Source organism: Varroa jacobsoni, unplaced genomic scaffold (genome assembly GCF_002532875.2).
Source record: "Varroa jacobsoni isolate VJ856 unplaced genomic scaffold, vjacob_1.0 scaffold_875, whole genome shotgun sequence".
NCBI classification, from domain to species: domain Eukaryota; kingdom Metazoa; phylum Arthropoda; class Arachnida; order Mesostigmata; family Varroidae; genus Varroa; species Varroa jacobsoni.
Window position 1 is genome coordinate 107,058 of NW_019213777.1, and position 15,820 is coordinate 122,877.

A 15,820-nucleotide genomic window follows, 5' to 3' on the forward strand; every position below is an offset into this window, starting at 1 on the left:
TCAGTCAGGAAAAGCAAACGTCGCTCATAGCGCACGTTATCCGTCTCGTTTTACGTTCTCGTCGTTTTAATGGAACTGCCTAACTCTCGTTTTTCTTAGGGAACACCATAATTATAGCGGTTACATAAATGGGTGTGCTTCTGTGGCGGAGTGGTGTCTGTTAGTACGTCTGCAACGCCGTGGCGTACACCTCTGTAGGAATGTAAATTAAGCTATTATATATACAGACGGTCCCAGCAGCAGAATGACGGAAGATATACAATGAAACAAAGGTAGAGTTCTTTCGTTTGAATTTGTAAATTCTTCCGTGTTTCTAGTTCTTCGTTGGCGTTCCGTTCACGCTCGAACGAGGAACAATGCCAAAACTTGGCCACGGACATGACTCTATGAAAACACCATTGTAAAGCCTGTGAGGTGCACAGCTTCGAGAGGGAGACGCTGATAAGCTTGGAAGAACGCAATTCACTGGGCACCGCCATTTATTAAGCACCGGTTGGCGCACAAAAGGATCCAGCGGCTGGTTATGACCGACGCCTACCGGATACAGCAGAGTCACAGTAAGTTGCTACTGCCGCTACTCATGAACCACAACGTTAACAAATTACCTGTCGTGTCGTCTGCAGGTAGGCGAAAAATTAATGAACAACGTGCGTAGTCGTAAGTCGCAAAAGAGCGGTTCACTTTTAGCAGACCCAAACGATAATGTTAGCTAACATGGCTACTAATATCAGAGTCAACGGTTATGCTATAAACCCAAGTTAGACCAAGCTCTATGTGAATCTAAAGGTCTTTTTCCTTCAATAGAACTGTTTTTGTAGCCATACACATGCAAGGCTGCTTAACAAAGAGGGAATCAACCCAAACAAAAAAAAACCGCAAGTAGTACAGAATAGGGAAGTATTCAGGTGTAATAATTAAAGCACAAACAAAAAATCCCAAGATTTATTACCCATGCTGCGGCGACTACTAGCATTAATTTGGTGCCGTGCTAAATGCTGTGACAGTTCCTTGGCTTTGTCTGAGAACATCAAGTTTTCTTTCTAACTATTTCACCCCCCTGCTGTGACGACACTAGTCGTCCTTTGAGGTCGCTTGTTGGGCGTTAATCTCCCCACCTAAAAGTACATGGATTCGCGGCTCAGGTTATACTACGTATTACCTGTCACGATCAAATAAGACGATCGTGTCGTTTCTCGCGATTCAGAGAGGCCCATCGGACGCGAGCCCCAATGCAATGTCGACGAGGTCAAAACGGAACTGAAAGCAGATGTAATGGAACATGAAAGCGAGCGAACGATATTTGTATAAACATAGAAGATTACCGCAAAGAGAGAGTCAACCAGCCAGCGTACTCTTGCACTGTGCAAAATTACATGAGCCACGAGTCTAATCCAATATCTGCTGCGTCACCATCGTGTCACACTTCCATCCTGGTACGCTTGTGGCGACTACGTTTTTTTTTTTGTTGTTGATAACGAACAACTCCCGGTATGTTTTCCTTCCATTTAAATATTTTTGCGGCTAAAAGAAATTTTTGGTAACCTGCTGATGTCATTGTCATTACAAACCACAGCATTAGTCCAAACGATCCCACATCCGATTATATGGAGACTGCCAGAACACCGTCAGATAGCGCTCAGATGTATTTCTGAATTTCGTTTTTAGTACAAGTAGCAAAAATCAATAGGCAGCTGAAGTGACATATTTTTCAGCAGCTGGTGATACTGTTCGAAAAACAAAGTATAATTTCAACTGTAAATTGTTTTAACAATTGAACTAAATATACTTCTACACAATGCTTCTAGGTTTGACGCTTCTTATAGTTATTCTCCAAGCCAATAGTTAGCTTCAGTAATCATAACTAATGCGTAGCGTGCAGTAAGAAGATTACTTAGCGCGTAGATTTTCGAGCGAAGTATGCTATACTTATGTAAAGATGGCCCGGAGGCAAAACCTGAGAAAAACAGCCACTTATAGCTTGTGATAAGCCTTTTTTCAAGTGGAAACGACCCAGTCTGGCCTTCTTGTCGATTGCGTCACATCAACTACAAGTTACTTAGCCTGTTGATTCGGTGTTTGTTCGACTACGTTTTTTAAGTTAACAAACAATTTGGCTGTCAAGAGCGTGCAATGTTTCACGCTGTCCAGCTGAGCTCGCCCTTCAGTAGGAAGCGGCAGTACGTTGACGAAGCAGCTCCTTCTATCCAGCATTGGCCATTAATAAGCTACCGCTTGTGACAATGGCCGCCATTTGTTTGTCGCTGAGCTTATCTCCACGTGCCATACGTTTTCCATGCAAGCCATGGCGTGACAGCGCGGAGGAGCGGATTTCACTGATGACACATAGTTATAGAGGTGGGGCCAATCAAACAGGAAACTGAAAGGATTACGGCCAAGCTAAACAGTTACGATAATGAAACAGTTTACGCTATGGCCCTGTAGCCTATCGTAGTCGGTGGCGGAGTGGTCGTTATCGTTGTATAACGATAGACGTATCCCCTTTTGTTGTTCATCTGAAGTTCACCTAGCTCAGAGAAGGATGCTAGGGACGAAGCTAGGGGCCAGCATTAGCTAACTCTGAGGCGACTGTCACTAATCGATAAAGCCATAGTGGTGGTGGCGGCGGCGATGGTAGCACTCAGCAGGAGGTTAATGACAGCAAAAAAGCATTCGGTGGTCATGAAAAGTTTATTCCTTCCTCTTCTATTTAACCACGATCACACAAAAAAGCACTTCGTCGGGCGAACACTAGTGGCGACTCTATGGAAGCATCAGCCATTAATTGCCTGTAATTGGTGGCAATGAAGTCCTATCAACGTTGTTGCTTACCAACATTATTGCTGCTATAGAGGTGTCTCCTGAGGTAAACCTGGCAATCAACTTGTGGTTGAAGTGTTTTCGCCTAACGCTAACAGCCACGTCCCGAAGCTCTCTGTGACGGGTTTCTTTAATGTAAAGTTTACAACCGCCAAAATTGTGTATTGTATATATACAAAAAGAGACACATTTTTGTTTGATTTTTACATGTGGACAATATATTCACCGAAACGATTCCGTTCTACAGCGTCTATGTCTATCTATATTTACTTGCGACTGCTGTCTATAGGCTTCGGCCTGGCCGCTGAAGCCAGTTATAACCGTGGAAGGTGTCGATCAGGTGTGATAGACATGGAGAACAGCTGGACTAAAGCCGGTTGGATTAAAATAGAGGAAATCGAACGCATAAGTCAGTGATGGTTGGCCTTCGCTAGCTTTTAAAGGAACCTCCGCATCATAGTACCGCCGACCCGATCAAGTACGATACGCTTCATTGCAGCTGGTACTGGGCGTATGCGACACCATCCGTCGCTGTTCTGTCTATCGACACAAAGAAGACCGATAATAATAAGCTAAGCGATGATTTTCGTTAGTGAACGTAGACGATAGTCAGCCACGGCAAAAATGTAAACCCGCTGTAACCATCCTGGCAGGAGTGATACAGGAGTGCTACTCCAGTCAGAAGGCGACAAAGATTGCCTTGGGCACTAGTCACAACGGATGCGCTTACCCAACTAACGTGCCCATCCTATGTATAGTAGTAGTGCCCTGAGCTGGCCATTTTTACCCGACAATGGTGAATACGATGTTAGATTATTCGAGTAGGATATCCCGTTTTCATTGTCTTTTTGATGACTGATGCTACTTTTGGGCAAATTTCTATGTCTGTGAAGAAGAAAAAATAGTCTTCAGAGCGATAAGCGTAAAAAGGTGATTCTGATGGAATGGCAGGCGACAATAGACGACAGATAATATTACGATCCAAGACAGAGTTGTAGAAAAAAATGTGAAGGAAATCTTTAATTGTTGAGCTTCTGCAAGGATCTTCGCATAGTACAGCAGCTCGTTTGTGGTCATCACGTATCACAGCGACGGCGCCTCCGTTGGTAGGATTAAATGGTCGGTATGCGTCGCCGAAACACTTCCAGAAAACGGAGCTATGATCGTGTAGACTGGCAGTTGGCTTGTGCAGTAAGTAGTGTGATTCCAAATCAGACTTGTCTAGCGCCTTCTTCTGGAGTCGTTCCAATTAAGCAGCAGTCAAACACCAGTCGCCTCTTCCTCTTTTGCCAAAGGTTCTTCTAGGTATTACCAGCGACTATCCTGATAACAGTAATAATACATGTCCAAGTCAAAGCGACCTCTCCTATGTATAGTTTGCGGTCGCGACTGTTAACACCCATCGAAGGAAGTTGAACAACCTTAGCCACGATCGCCTGTACAACTGCGATTCCTCGGTCGATTCTAATCCCCTGTGTTCCTGCCGTTGCGAGCGTCCCTACTTTGCTCCTTTACCATCGACAGATAAAAATCAATTTTGGATAGTGGCAGACAACTAGGCCGCGCATGCGACATCTGCGAAAACCCAAACAGCTTCGCCTCAGCGGAAGCTCTTTCACAGTTTTAGTAACGTCGCTTAATAGCTTTACATATATAAATGCGCTGTATTTCCAGAACTACATTTACGCTTAGGAACTGCTAGTACAAGTGCGTTCTCTGATTAATGAGAAGATTGACCCCACGCTCAACACCTGCTTATGGCTTACAACCATCATTCACCGGCATTGGGGTCTCCGACCGTTTCCTAGCGACAGCCTTCGTGACTACACCTTGTTATTGGTAACTCGCTCAGTTTTTGCAACGTTTGAACTGAAGGACGAGCCGTATCGTGACGTACCCTGCGTTGCACTTAGTAACTGTTAGGGTGATTTTGCACTCAGGACGCATGTTAAATATTGTGACGTAGCATATATGTAAAGCCGTACATCGCAATTCCGTCGCCGGATGGCCACGTGTATGGCGAAGTGCTAGGTAGTTGTATAACAATACCCTGTTGTCACCCGCCCCCAACGACGAAGGCAGGAAATGCTCAGCGTCGAATACTGCATAACGCTGACACGCTATACGACGATAGCGCTGAAATAGCGCTAACTACGACGGCAAAAGCGGCAGCAGAAAAAACGCCAACCAAGATAAGGACTATAACCGTCACTGACCACGCAAAATCATACAATGACTTATTTCTGTGTGTCAAAACTTGTGATAATCAAAAAGAGTGTGGGAATATCTCTGCGCAAAGTAGTCGCTTATGGGGACGAAAAGTAGCTCTGGTAACCAGAACATTAGTAAGTTATTTTAGCTATGTAATATATGGTAATAATATCGTAGCCAAACGTGCTGGATAAAGTATGTTTTCGTTACGATGGCCAATTTCTTGATGATTTAAGCACTGATGCATGAACATACAGTTAGTAAGCAACATATGAAACCAATAATGTTAGTGGTCGGGTATCTTTGCTCATATCTGATGAAAAATATTGTCAGTCGAAACAGACACTTCAGTCATGCTTATCATACGTGTCTTCTGATCGCTGATGTAGTCCATGATTGAAAATTATACAGTAATTACAATTATTATCAACTGAAAAAAGGAACCTTTCAAAACACATCTATAATAGGTATCCTAATAGAAAGATCACCTTTTTTCGTTATGCCAGTTCTATTGCTGAACCTGGAAGTCGCAGCGCGTATTTTCAGACGCCTGAATTCTTGTCTCGCTAACAGCCGCCATGCGGGGTCACAAATATTCTGTCGGTGTTTACCTACGTATGTACGTATAACTTGACGCATTTATATGGCACGCTATTCCGTAGACGTATCGTGATGCATTTGTTTGTTGTGTTTTATAATTGAACTTTTGTACGCGACCTTTATTGGATTGTCATATAGTTGACATTTATTCAACCGAAGACATAAGGATGTCGCACTGGCATTAAAATCAGTATTCTCTTGCAAGTATTGCGTTAGCTTTCGCCTGAAATATACAGAGGCCTTACACACTATTTCCTCTTTGCTGTCCGCGTATTTTTTGCTCTCTTGATAACATCCTTACACTGATATTTTTTTTTCTAAACTCATGTATCGAAACCCGGTTAAGAACGTACCATCATGTATTACTCTAACGGTATCACAATGGCTACTTGTCCGCGCCGATTGGCTAAAGAAATCCAGTCGGCCCGGTATTTGTACAGGCGTATGTGATTCTATAGAGGATATTTTCTGGTCACGTATTGGCATTCATCTTACGACTGAACGGGTAATACTAGATAGACACAGATCGATAGGCGAAACAGTCCTTCCTATATAATAACCGCTTCCGATGATGGTTGCCGTTGTTTTTACGCGTGCAGCCGAGGCTTTAGCAGAAGGTGTCTACAATCAGTCTGAAATCGAAGAATTTAATCGGCGTGATCATCTCGTTATTCTTATCACTATTTTGAACCTTTAAAAGGTATCTGTCAGTTTGAGGCTTCGACGGCATTGGATTGGACAATCGGATGTTGAATGCTGGTCGTGGGTTTGAGATCCACTGCGGTGCAGGATACCGTCGCCACTTCAATCAAACTGAAGCTCTTCAATGGTTGAACGGATACTTTGTCAACGGAAAGTTAAACATTTACTGGAACAGTCGAGGATAATGTTTTTGGCACTGAACTGTGACAACTGCAGCATTATTATGTCTACTGTGCAGAAAATGACGATCTACCCACCCGGTAATTATTCTCTGTGCTACGCTAACGGAACAGTTGATCAAACACATTTTCCTTCAGAAATAGTTCCTTTTAGCCCGTTTACCGTACGGAAGTGAGATGTTTGTTCTACTATAGACATTTGCTGTTTTCATTGTATAATCATTTTGTATTTATGATCTACCGGCCTATAACACGCCCTCATTTTCGATTGGCCTACAACACCGTCAATGCATTACCAGACTATCGGGTTTAATTAGTTTCCAAGTAAACCATACAATTGTTTTCACCGTCGTCATTATAGGACAACTGCTTTGCCAATTTTTACTATGCAAACGCACAAATGCAAGAGTCATTTACTAAGCCGATAGTAACGAAGTGTTATTAAGTGTTGAATAGCAATAACATAATTTAGAGGAAAGGAAACGAGAAGTCCGCTTAGAGCTTTTCCTTAACACCTTTTTTAGACAGGTCGGTAGCTGTAAACCTTTTTACCAAATCTACTTCGAAAAATGCATTCGATAAATAACCCCCGAAGCCTTAACAGTATTTTTCAGTAGCTTTTATCGAGAAAGAATATCGATGAATAGCTCATGGTCTAAACAGTCGAAAGCTTTAGCAGTGTCACACAATATGTCGACCTTTACATTGCCACCCATTATAAACGGCATGTACTGCAAGCTCATTTCTGTTGAGTAATCGGAAGGAAGACCGTATTCGTGAGGAGGTATAGGGCAAAAGCTATTTAAACAATATAGTAATAGAAGAGTGCACGTGAGAAGGGAGGACGTTATTGCCACGGGATGGCTAGATTTAGGAATGCTCGTTGAAGAGCCCTTTTAAGTCATTGCAGGCAAGAGGTACAAGAGCATGTTTAAACTGAAAAAACAGGGTGCAAACGGAAGTGGATAAGTTAATAACAAATTTGAGCGACAGGGCCGAAATGCGAATGCTAAGCTTAATTATCTCTTTGAAGACGGATTGTTGTCATGAACTTTCGTCACAAGGTTAAAGAGTTTCGCGGACTATATCTATCATGAGTAGCCTATGTGGTTAACTTATAGTTCAGAAATATCTTTTTTATGGAAAGCAGAAACTATCTGAGCCCGATAGTATATGTATCAGTCACAGAATCGTTGTTATAACACAGCTTAAATGGCAGTGTCCACATTCGTCGGCTTGATCGCTCCTAAGCGAAGTAATTTTTGCTAACAATATTTCATGTTGCTTTATATATGGTTGATAGTTTATCCAATAACCATCTTTTACGTCGGTACTCGTCTTTCTAGTTTCTATTACTATTGCCAATATAGGACAACTAACACATTTGTAACAGGAAAAGAAAAATTTTCCATTTTGCTGTTGTGTTCCTTACCGTATATTTTCTCTCGTTTTTTTTTGTTTTTTTTTTTTTGTACAGGTTAAAAAAATAGCCATTTTCATATATTCGGGTCATTTCTTCTTTGAATCGTTACAAGTCATGTTGAAAAGCCGAAAAGCGATGGCCTCCCCAGGTGCATCCCTTTGATTGTATAGCATATGCATTTCCGACCAATGATGATATGAGTGTTTTATGGTTAACGGTAACTTAGTTAAATGTTAGTGAAGCGTTATCCCATTGACGTATTCACAAAAAGTTAACATTTTGTATTCGAATTTGCGTGCACTTTCGGCTTTCCTTTCCCTGAAAAATTGTATGAAAGGCGCGCGTTTTCGTTCTTGTATCATACGAAAAATGAAAAAAGCCTTCAACGACGACGACGACGACGACGATGACGACATCCATCCATCCAACTGTCCGCCCGTCTGCTTCTTCGCCTAGCATTATTATCTAATCGGCTACAACACATACGGCAGTATCGGCAGCGGCGGTAGAGCCATCGGCTTTCTAGCTTTTGACTTTCGTTTTCGGCACTAGCGGTAGCCCTTGGTAGACAAGGTCAATTATTGCAAGTCCTAACATATACAATTTACATGACAGGTATTGTTGGGTGTCATAATCTGCTACGCTGGGTTGCTGCACTCCCTTTACAAGTGTGATTACCAGCCATTTTAAAGGTGTTGCCATCGACAATACTACTTGACATCGGTCATTACCGCTGTTGTTCTATAGTCGCCACCGACCCCTACTTCGATCATGCAAGCCAATCTATATAATTGTAATGGAACATAAAAATTCGTTTGCAGATGGGATAGCCAGGATGAAACTAGCACTATAATTTCAAATTGGCTGAATGTGTCCTACAAATGCGCCACGTACTGTGTCTCTTTAGGGCGACGTACGCTTTCTCGCACGCAATACAAGTCGTACATCGAGTATAATATGGTACAATACGATATGATTTGTCTCATTAAGAAGCTGACCTTGAATGCAGAAAAAAAGGCATCTGAAGCAACAACAGTAGCAGCAGTGGCAAAAGAAACAGTGCGGAAGATACGCGTTGTTAGCTCCGAAAGGACACTGACTACAGGGCGTAGTGTGAGGGCCGATCAGGCGTTGGAATGTACCCGTACCACGATACTTTTTTGGACGATTTTCTCGCTGTTTGTTGTTCTGATTGTAATGCGCATGGCTTTAAGAGCCTATCTCGTGACAGGTCCTTCCATCTTTTCGGGAAGCATTGACGAACGTTGTTAGGTAAATTATGTGAACATTATAGTACATAATTGAAACTGGTTAGTCCGGCCTTTCTTTCGTATCTATAACACATGCCGCTAATAGATTTGTCATGCGGGGGTGTGTATGTGTGTATATATCTATGACAATTACGAAATTTCTCCCGTTTTTTGTTTATAACCGCCGCAGCAGCGTTGTTATTTGCTAGTGCCGGCTATGGGCTGAGTGGAGTCAGTTCATCAGAACAGCAGTTCGTCGGGCATCACTGACGGTAAAGAGACCCGTGACAAATCTCGTGAGGATCATGCGTCAGTTCTGACGGCTACTTTTGACCCCTTTGCGGTTTGTATCGCATTGCATTACGTTACAATACTGTATTCTCTTCGAACATAGTCATCTCCACCCAACAGTAATATCTATTCATACACAGGCGTACGTGCAGATTGGCGTATACCGCTGAGAGAGACAAAGGGGGGAGAGGGAGCGACCTTGTTTACTCTATAACGGATGACAGAAACCGCGATCGGTCGACGACGATTTCCCGCCACGCTATTCCACATAGAAGCTACATATTTGATAAGCACTCACGAACATGCAGACATACCTGTAAATGCGAAGGGCATTAGGCTGTCCGCATATACGCTATAGACTTAGTTCCCTCCCTCTCTCTCTTTCCTTCTCGATATATATGTATACACATATCTGTGGTAGTAGTGGTGATTTCCGCAAGGGGGTGCGAACGCATGAAAAACAAAGAATCGCCGACTGAGACGAGATGCTCAACGGCTGCGCAACGGTCACTTTATGGAGTCGTCTCGCCACGACGGCAAACGACGTCTATATCAAAAATCACTATGCTATCAAAATCCATCAGCTTCATTTATGACCAGTCACAATAATAATTCGCAAACGTTTTCATAAATACATGAAGAAAGGAGGATTCTCCATTTTGAGGGTCAGTGACCGCGCGTATACACCGACCCGGAGCGCTGTGCTCGATGTCACTCAATACCCGTGCAATTATATGTAGACTAAATTATGATTTCGCACTATTGCTCCAAGCTTTGTCCTGTGCTCATGTTAATTTTCTGCTTCTGCTGTGAACGTATTTTGACTCTATTCAAATCGTATTTTGTCGAGCTATTGCGTAACATCGTATCTCTTAGTGTAGATATTGACACCTCTTTCCATCATTTAAGTGATTTAGTGACAATGAAGACCAGCTGAGGTTCCGTCATCAGTGCGTAACCATGAACCTTTTGTGACAAATGCTGTAGAGGTCGGAGTACAGCTTAGAACCACGTCTATTTATTTATATTGATCATTTCGAATGTTCAATGAAGCGCAGTGTATTGCATTTGGGAACATCGTTTGCTTCTCGTCCATGTACAAAGTTTTTCCATTGAACTGACATAGGAGCTAGAGTAAATAAGATGCGGAAATTAGTGCCTAGGTGTTTAGTCAAAGCAAGATAAGAACAGCAAGAATCCATCGTATATATCAATTTTTTTTTTTTTTTTTTTCGCTAAGAGAAGGATTCAGCTGCAAAAAAACGTTCTCTCAGAGTAGCTATAATCATTTTTTCCAATTTTTCGAGTTCTATTAGCGTTTCATTGAGCACCGCGGCACTAAAACTCAATTAATAGAGCCCTAGTGCTGCAAAATATACATACATATAACTGTACACATTGTTGCCTATTGGCCGAAAGAGATGTACGTTACCGCAATTCGTCTAGTCCATGCTGTATTGTACTTAATGAAACGAATAGTCCTATTATCATGGGTAAATTGTGAGGACCCAATTGTTCGAGTCAACAGTGATTACTAGATCAGCGTAAATGAGAGAAAGAAACGCTCAATAAGAAAAAGACGATTTGAAATGAAGGAAAGAATAATGAATTGACCATCGGCGATTGTTGTCGCTGCACACGCAATTGCTTTTTACAATTTCCCGAACTTTTTTTTTGTCAACAGTAGTAATGGCAGCAACATTCTATTGCCATTGTCTTGCGTTCGAGGGTGGCAACTTTTAACTAAACAGGCGATACATCAAAAGAAGTACAGAAAAACACAAATGGTAAGCTGAAGTTCTTTCATCCGCTTTTTTCTGGAGGATCAAAGCCGTTGCCGTTACGGTCGCCTTTGCCACTGGTTCCCGCCGGAAACCTCCCTTCACGAATCAAATTGTAAAATACCTTGCAAATCACCTTGCTTACTTCAATTGACTACCATACGACACGTCCTTTACTTTTCTCAGTTTTTCCTTGCGGTAATTTTAGTGATAGCCACGATGGCCATCGTTGAATACGAGACCAGAGCATACCTAAGAAAACTATTAAAGGTTTGTGAAAGATAACGCTATCGGTAAGCCAGCGAAGTCGCCACAGATGATCATCGATTTTCAGCAAAGTCCAACCCCTCATTGAGTCTTTCTGTGCTTCCTTTAATGCTTCGACTGCCGGAACTATTTTATGGAGTGCAATTCGAGGTGGACAACGTACAACGCTACCACTCCCATTACCACAGCGGGCGGCGTGTTATCTGGGCAGTAACTTTCTAAGTACGTTGCTATAATAGTTATTACATACAAGCATGCCGATGTGAGGAACAGGAATTCACGAACGAAGGAAAAATAAGTGAAAAAACGATAAAAACTATAGAAGCCACGTATATGGTTATTCTGTGGCCTCAAAGGCTTATTAAAGAAAATACTCCTCCTGAAGCAAAATCAAAAGGGAAGACCTGTTTACATAGGAGGAAGCTGAGGATTAATTCGAAAGAGACTAGGACAGGGTCCCTGCTTCACGCTACTTGTTCACCACACTGATTGTACTTGACTGCCGTTGCCGTCGCCACTAAGACACCACTAATGGTATACTTCTTCGAGATCAAACGAAATCGAAAGCTGTACTTTTTTTTTTTACCCATCCTCCTGACTCCCCAAAGTTGTAAGGACTGGCTAGAAGCAAAGCGAAAATTCCGAGAGGAACTGATAACAAGCTACTGTTGTTCGTCAATCATTATCATCTCCATGGCGAAGCCGGTACACCGCAGTTGTTACGGTGTGCGTTGCGACTGCTGCCTACAGTAAAGACTGAACCATCTAGAAATTTGTCTTTTCATTATTCTTTCACTGACCGAAAACCCAAAATCGACCGTGGCACGCAAGACGCGAACTGTTAACTGGGACTGATCGCAGAATCCGGCGCGGAACGATTGATAAACATTTTGCTGAAACTGTAGACGGCCCGTGGACTCGATGGCGCATTTTCCCGTGTCCCCTCCTTCTCGAAAATAAGCTGACCAGATTGATCAACTCAGTCGTGCCTTGAAACGAAGAAAAAACACAATCACGTACGTTCATGAGCACTAGGTATAGCTTTTAGGACACTACGTGTAGATACTCAGCCTATACATTCATATATAAATGTGTCTCTTGTTGTTATTCTTCTTTGCAATCTAATTTTTCCCAGTTAGTCATCTACTGATCTATACGAAATGTATATGCGTGTTGTATGCGGATCAAAAACACGTTGCGCTGCTTTTCCTAATGATGAGGATCGGCCATCGCCAAAATGCAGTGCCGGCCATATAACCGCTGCTGCAAACGCTGCCAGATCCTTTTTTCTTATTGTTACAATCGAACCGTTAAAAATGTTCATTCTGCAACCGAGATGTGTTACAATTGAATTCAATCGAATGATGGAACTGTATCAGCGGTGTCTAGCCGCAGTTACAATTCACGTAAATAGAAATCTTCTATGAAAATATTTTAGGAAACACTAATGTCTATTAGTCTTAATTCAGCAAGCAAGTACATATTTTAGCGGAATACTCCGTACTACCGTTTAGGTAGTGCGGCGCTCGCGGCGACTCGCAGACAGCTTTCGGCACAATGAGGGCTATGCGACTAGATGTAACATTTGTTTTACCTATTCCAGCGCCTTTCTTATTGCTTTTCCAGGTAAGCACGCTGCGAGATCGTCGATGGCCTGTCTCTTCAGAGCAGAAAGGCGAGGTAGAGCTTTTTTTCAGCTTATATCGTTTCTAGTAGCGAGGAAAAGATCACGTCGTCAGTCAGCTAACATGCACACACGAAATGACGAAAAATCGTGGTCACATCGTAGAAGAGCAACTGCCGTTAGTGCTACCGCTGTTGTCGAAGGACCATAATAAATGGTGTTGTACATTGTAACATAGTGGTGTTCAAGGTATTTGACCGCAGATTTACGAGCGGCCCCTTCCAGTCTTGCTGCCTATCAATATCATCGGCTCGTTTATCGCGTAATCGTAGTTAGTTTTCCCTACGTTGGTTTTATTACTACTGTGTGGTAGCGAAGGGAGATAAAGAAAAATAATGGAAGAGTATTTAATGCCTGATGAAGATATAATCGCGTCTATGTAGCAAAACTATATCTACCTGTAGTCCTGTGAAAAAAAAAAGAAAGGATCTTTTTAAGAGAACGATTAACTTAACTACAGTAAAACGAAAGGGGTTAATAATCCTACCAACTTGCCAATGGTATACTTTCATAAAGTTGCCATTGGAAATTTTCGCTAAACATTTATAGCAGAAATCCCAACAGAAAATTTCGTTGTAAATATAAGGCTCTTGGGACAGACAGATAGCAGCTGCTCTTAATTTTGAGAGCTGTTATCAGATAATTGTGCGCAACGTAAACGCACCCATGTTTCTGTCATTGAAAAGCTGAAATCCACGCACTAGGCAAATATGAAATAGGTCTGTAAAATCGTACGGTGGTATTATACATGTGGTAGCCCATGGACATGTCGTATTTCCTGTTGCACCTTAAATTGCTGAACATTATTCCCTGCAGTATTTACCTTTCTCGTATCACCGTTATATTGAGTGTGCCACAGTATCGACTGTATTACATACAAGCGTCGTAACGACATGCTAAGAACTTTTGAAATTAACTTGGGAGTCTTGTTTTTTTTCGATGCCGAAGACAGTCCACCTCTGACAATGTAGACGCGCAGCTTAGATCTTCAACTACCATTCCGCACGTTCGATAATCCGCATTACGCAGTTGGTCACTTGCAGACTGCATCAGTTTTTGAGGGGAGGTTCTTCTCCGCTGGCGACAAATATTCGATAAAATTAATAATACCGAACGGTGATTTTTGTATAACACCTATCCATGTTTTTTTTTCTGTTGTTTCTTTTCTAACCGTTTCTGTTAGGATTATAGTTTAGGATGAAGTTTGTGGGCATCCTTTTTCTACTGTCTCTATGATAGACAAATGTAATCGTGAACAATTTTTCTACCGTCTACAATTTTTCGACAGCATAGAAGGGTGTAGAAACCACTTACTCTCGTTAGTTTACTTTTTTGTGTCATAAGAGCTCTAAAACTAGGGTAAGCTTTCATTTGACTAGCTCACTTGCTTAAAGTTTTGCTATCAGCGACACGCGGCCTTTCGCTTGAACCAAGTCCAGCTTTTTAACAACTAGCATGTAGAATAATAAAAATAACAGCTGAAATTATCCAGTGGGTTGTTATGTTACGATAAATGTACACGATTGTGATGGTCATCCATAATTTTGTGTAATCTCTTACATCCTGTTGCGTTATCTTGGCTAAAGTCTCGTTCGGTGCACATTTTTTTTCACGCTTTTTACGTCCGTTTTTCTTAGCACGCACAGGCGGGTCATTATAGCATACTTCAATATTGTGCTAACTACATGAAACAAGATTGTTAAATCAGCAGTTTCTGTTAGGCCATTGACTTTCTCATTATCTCGTATTGTAACGGAACAAAATAACATATAATTGTGACACCTGGCTAGTCGAACCCAGTCGACCTCTACATTTGATGTTGATACTTTTACGTCAATTCGCTATATATGTTATGTTTGATTTAACTACCTAGTAAATAATAAGTTGATTAAGAGCTTTAAAATAGAAATCTTCTATTTAGACGATTGAGAACTTACATCGTACCCCAAGGTAATAACCTCCCACCAGGCGCTAGTTGCTCTGCACATTGACTGAGCGCTATCTACCGGCTTGCAGCCAAAGAGAGACCTGTTGTTTAAACAAAAAAAGTCAGAATATTTATATAGAGTTTCGTCTTTGTTTCTATAGCTGTTCACAGTAATAACACGAACAGCTCTGATTGTGCTACTGTGACTGTATGTTGGAGTGACATTTGGTTTATGATATGATAATCGATAAGGAGGCTCAATATGTGATCGGTAGAGCTTAGTTCAAAGGCACGCTTCGAGTTTTAACAGAAAGCGTCGATTTCTCGAATCGCCTGGACACAAATTAAGTCGAAAATCGCTATTCGAAGGGTTACATCAGGACAGCGTTTTCCATTGCATGCACGAGGGCATCGAGTGCGTGCATTAAATAGGCTCACTATCAAACAAATTGTCGAGACCCGTTACGATAGATTTTGTTGTGGTGAGAACATAACCGCCACAAGAATTGTGCTTTAAGATGGCTAGGAGGATCTACAACATGGTTGAAACCGCAATGAACATTGTCGACTGTTAGATCGACATCCGGACGTTATCGGCATGCACACTTCTACACATGCAGCTTGTTAAAGGTTTCACTCCTATATATAAAATGGCATGCTCTGTTCTGCAATGACTGATTGAAACAGA

General features: G+C 41.9%; 1 protein-coding gene across 3 annotated transcripts in view; it reads left to right on the forward strand.

The window, feature by feature from the left end:
• Window positions 1–15,820, forward strand: part of MESR3 (misexpression suppressor of ras 3) — a 70,889-nt gene that overhangs the window by 21,753 nt on the left and 33,316 nt on the right. Inside the window, exon 2 of one of the 3 annotated variants that reach the window (XM_022840619.2) lies at window positions 13,148–13,201. The exons of the other annotated variants lie outside the window; for them this stretch is intronic. The gene's annotated coding sequence lies outside the window, so the exon portion shown is untranslated. The remainder of the gene's footprint in view (window positions 1–13,147; window positions 13,202–15,820) is intronic. 3 annotated transcript variants of the gene reach the window in all.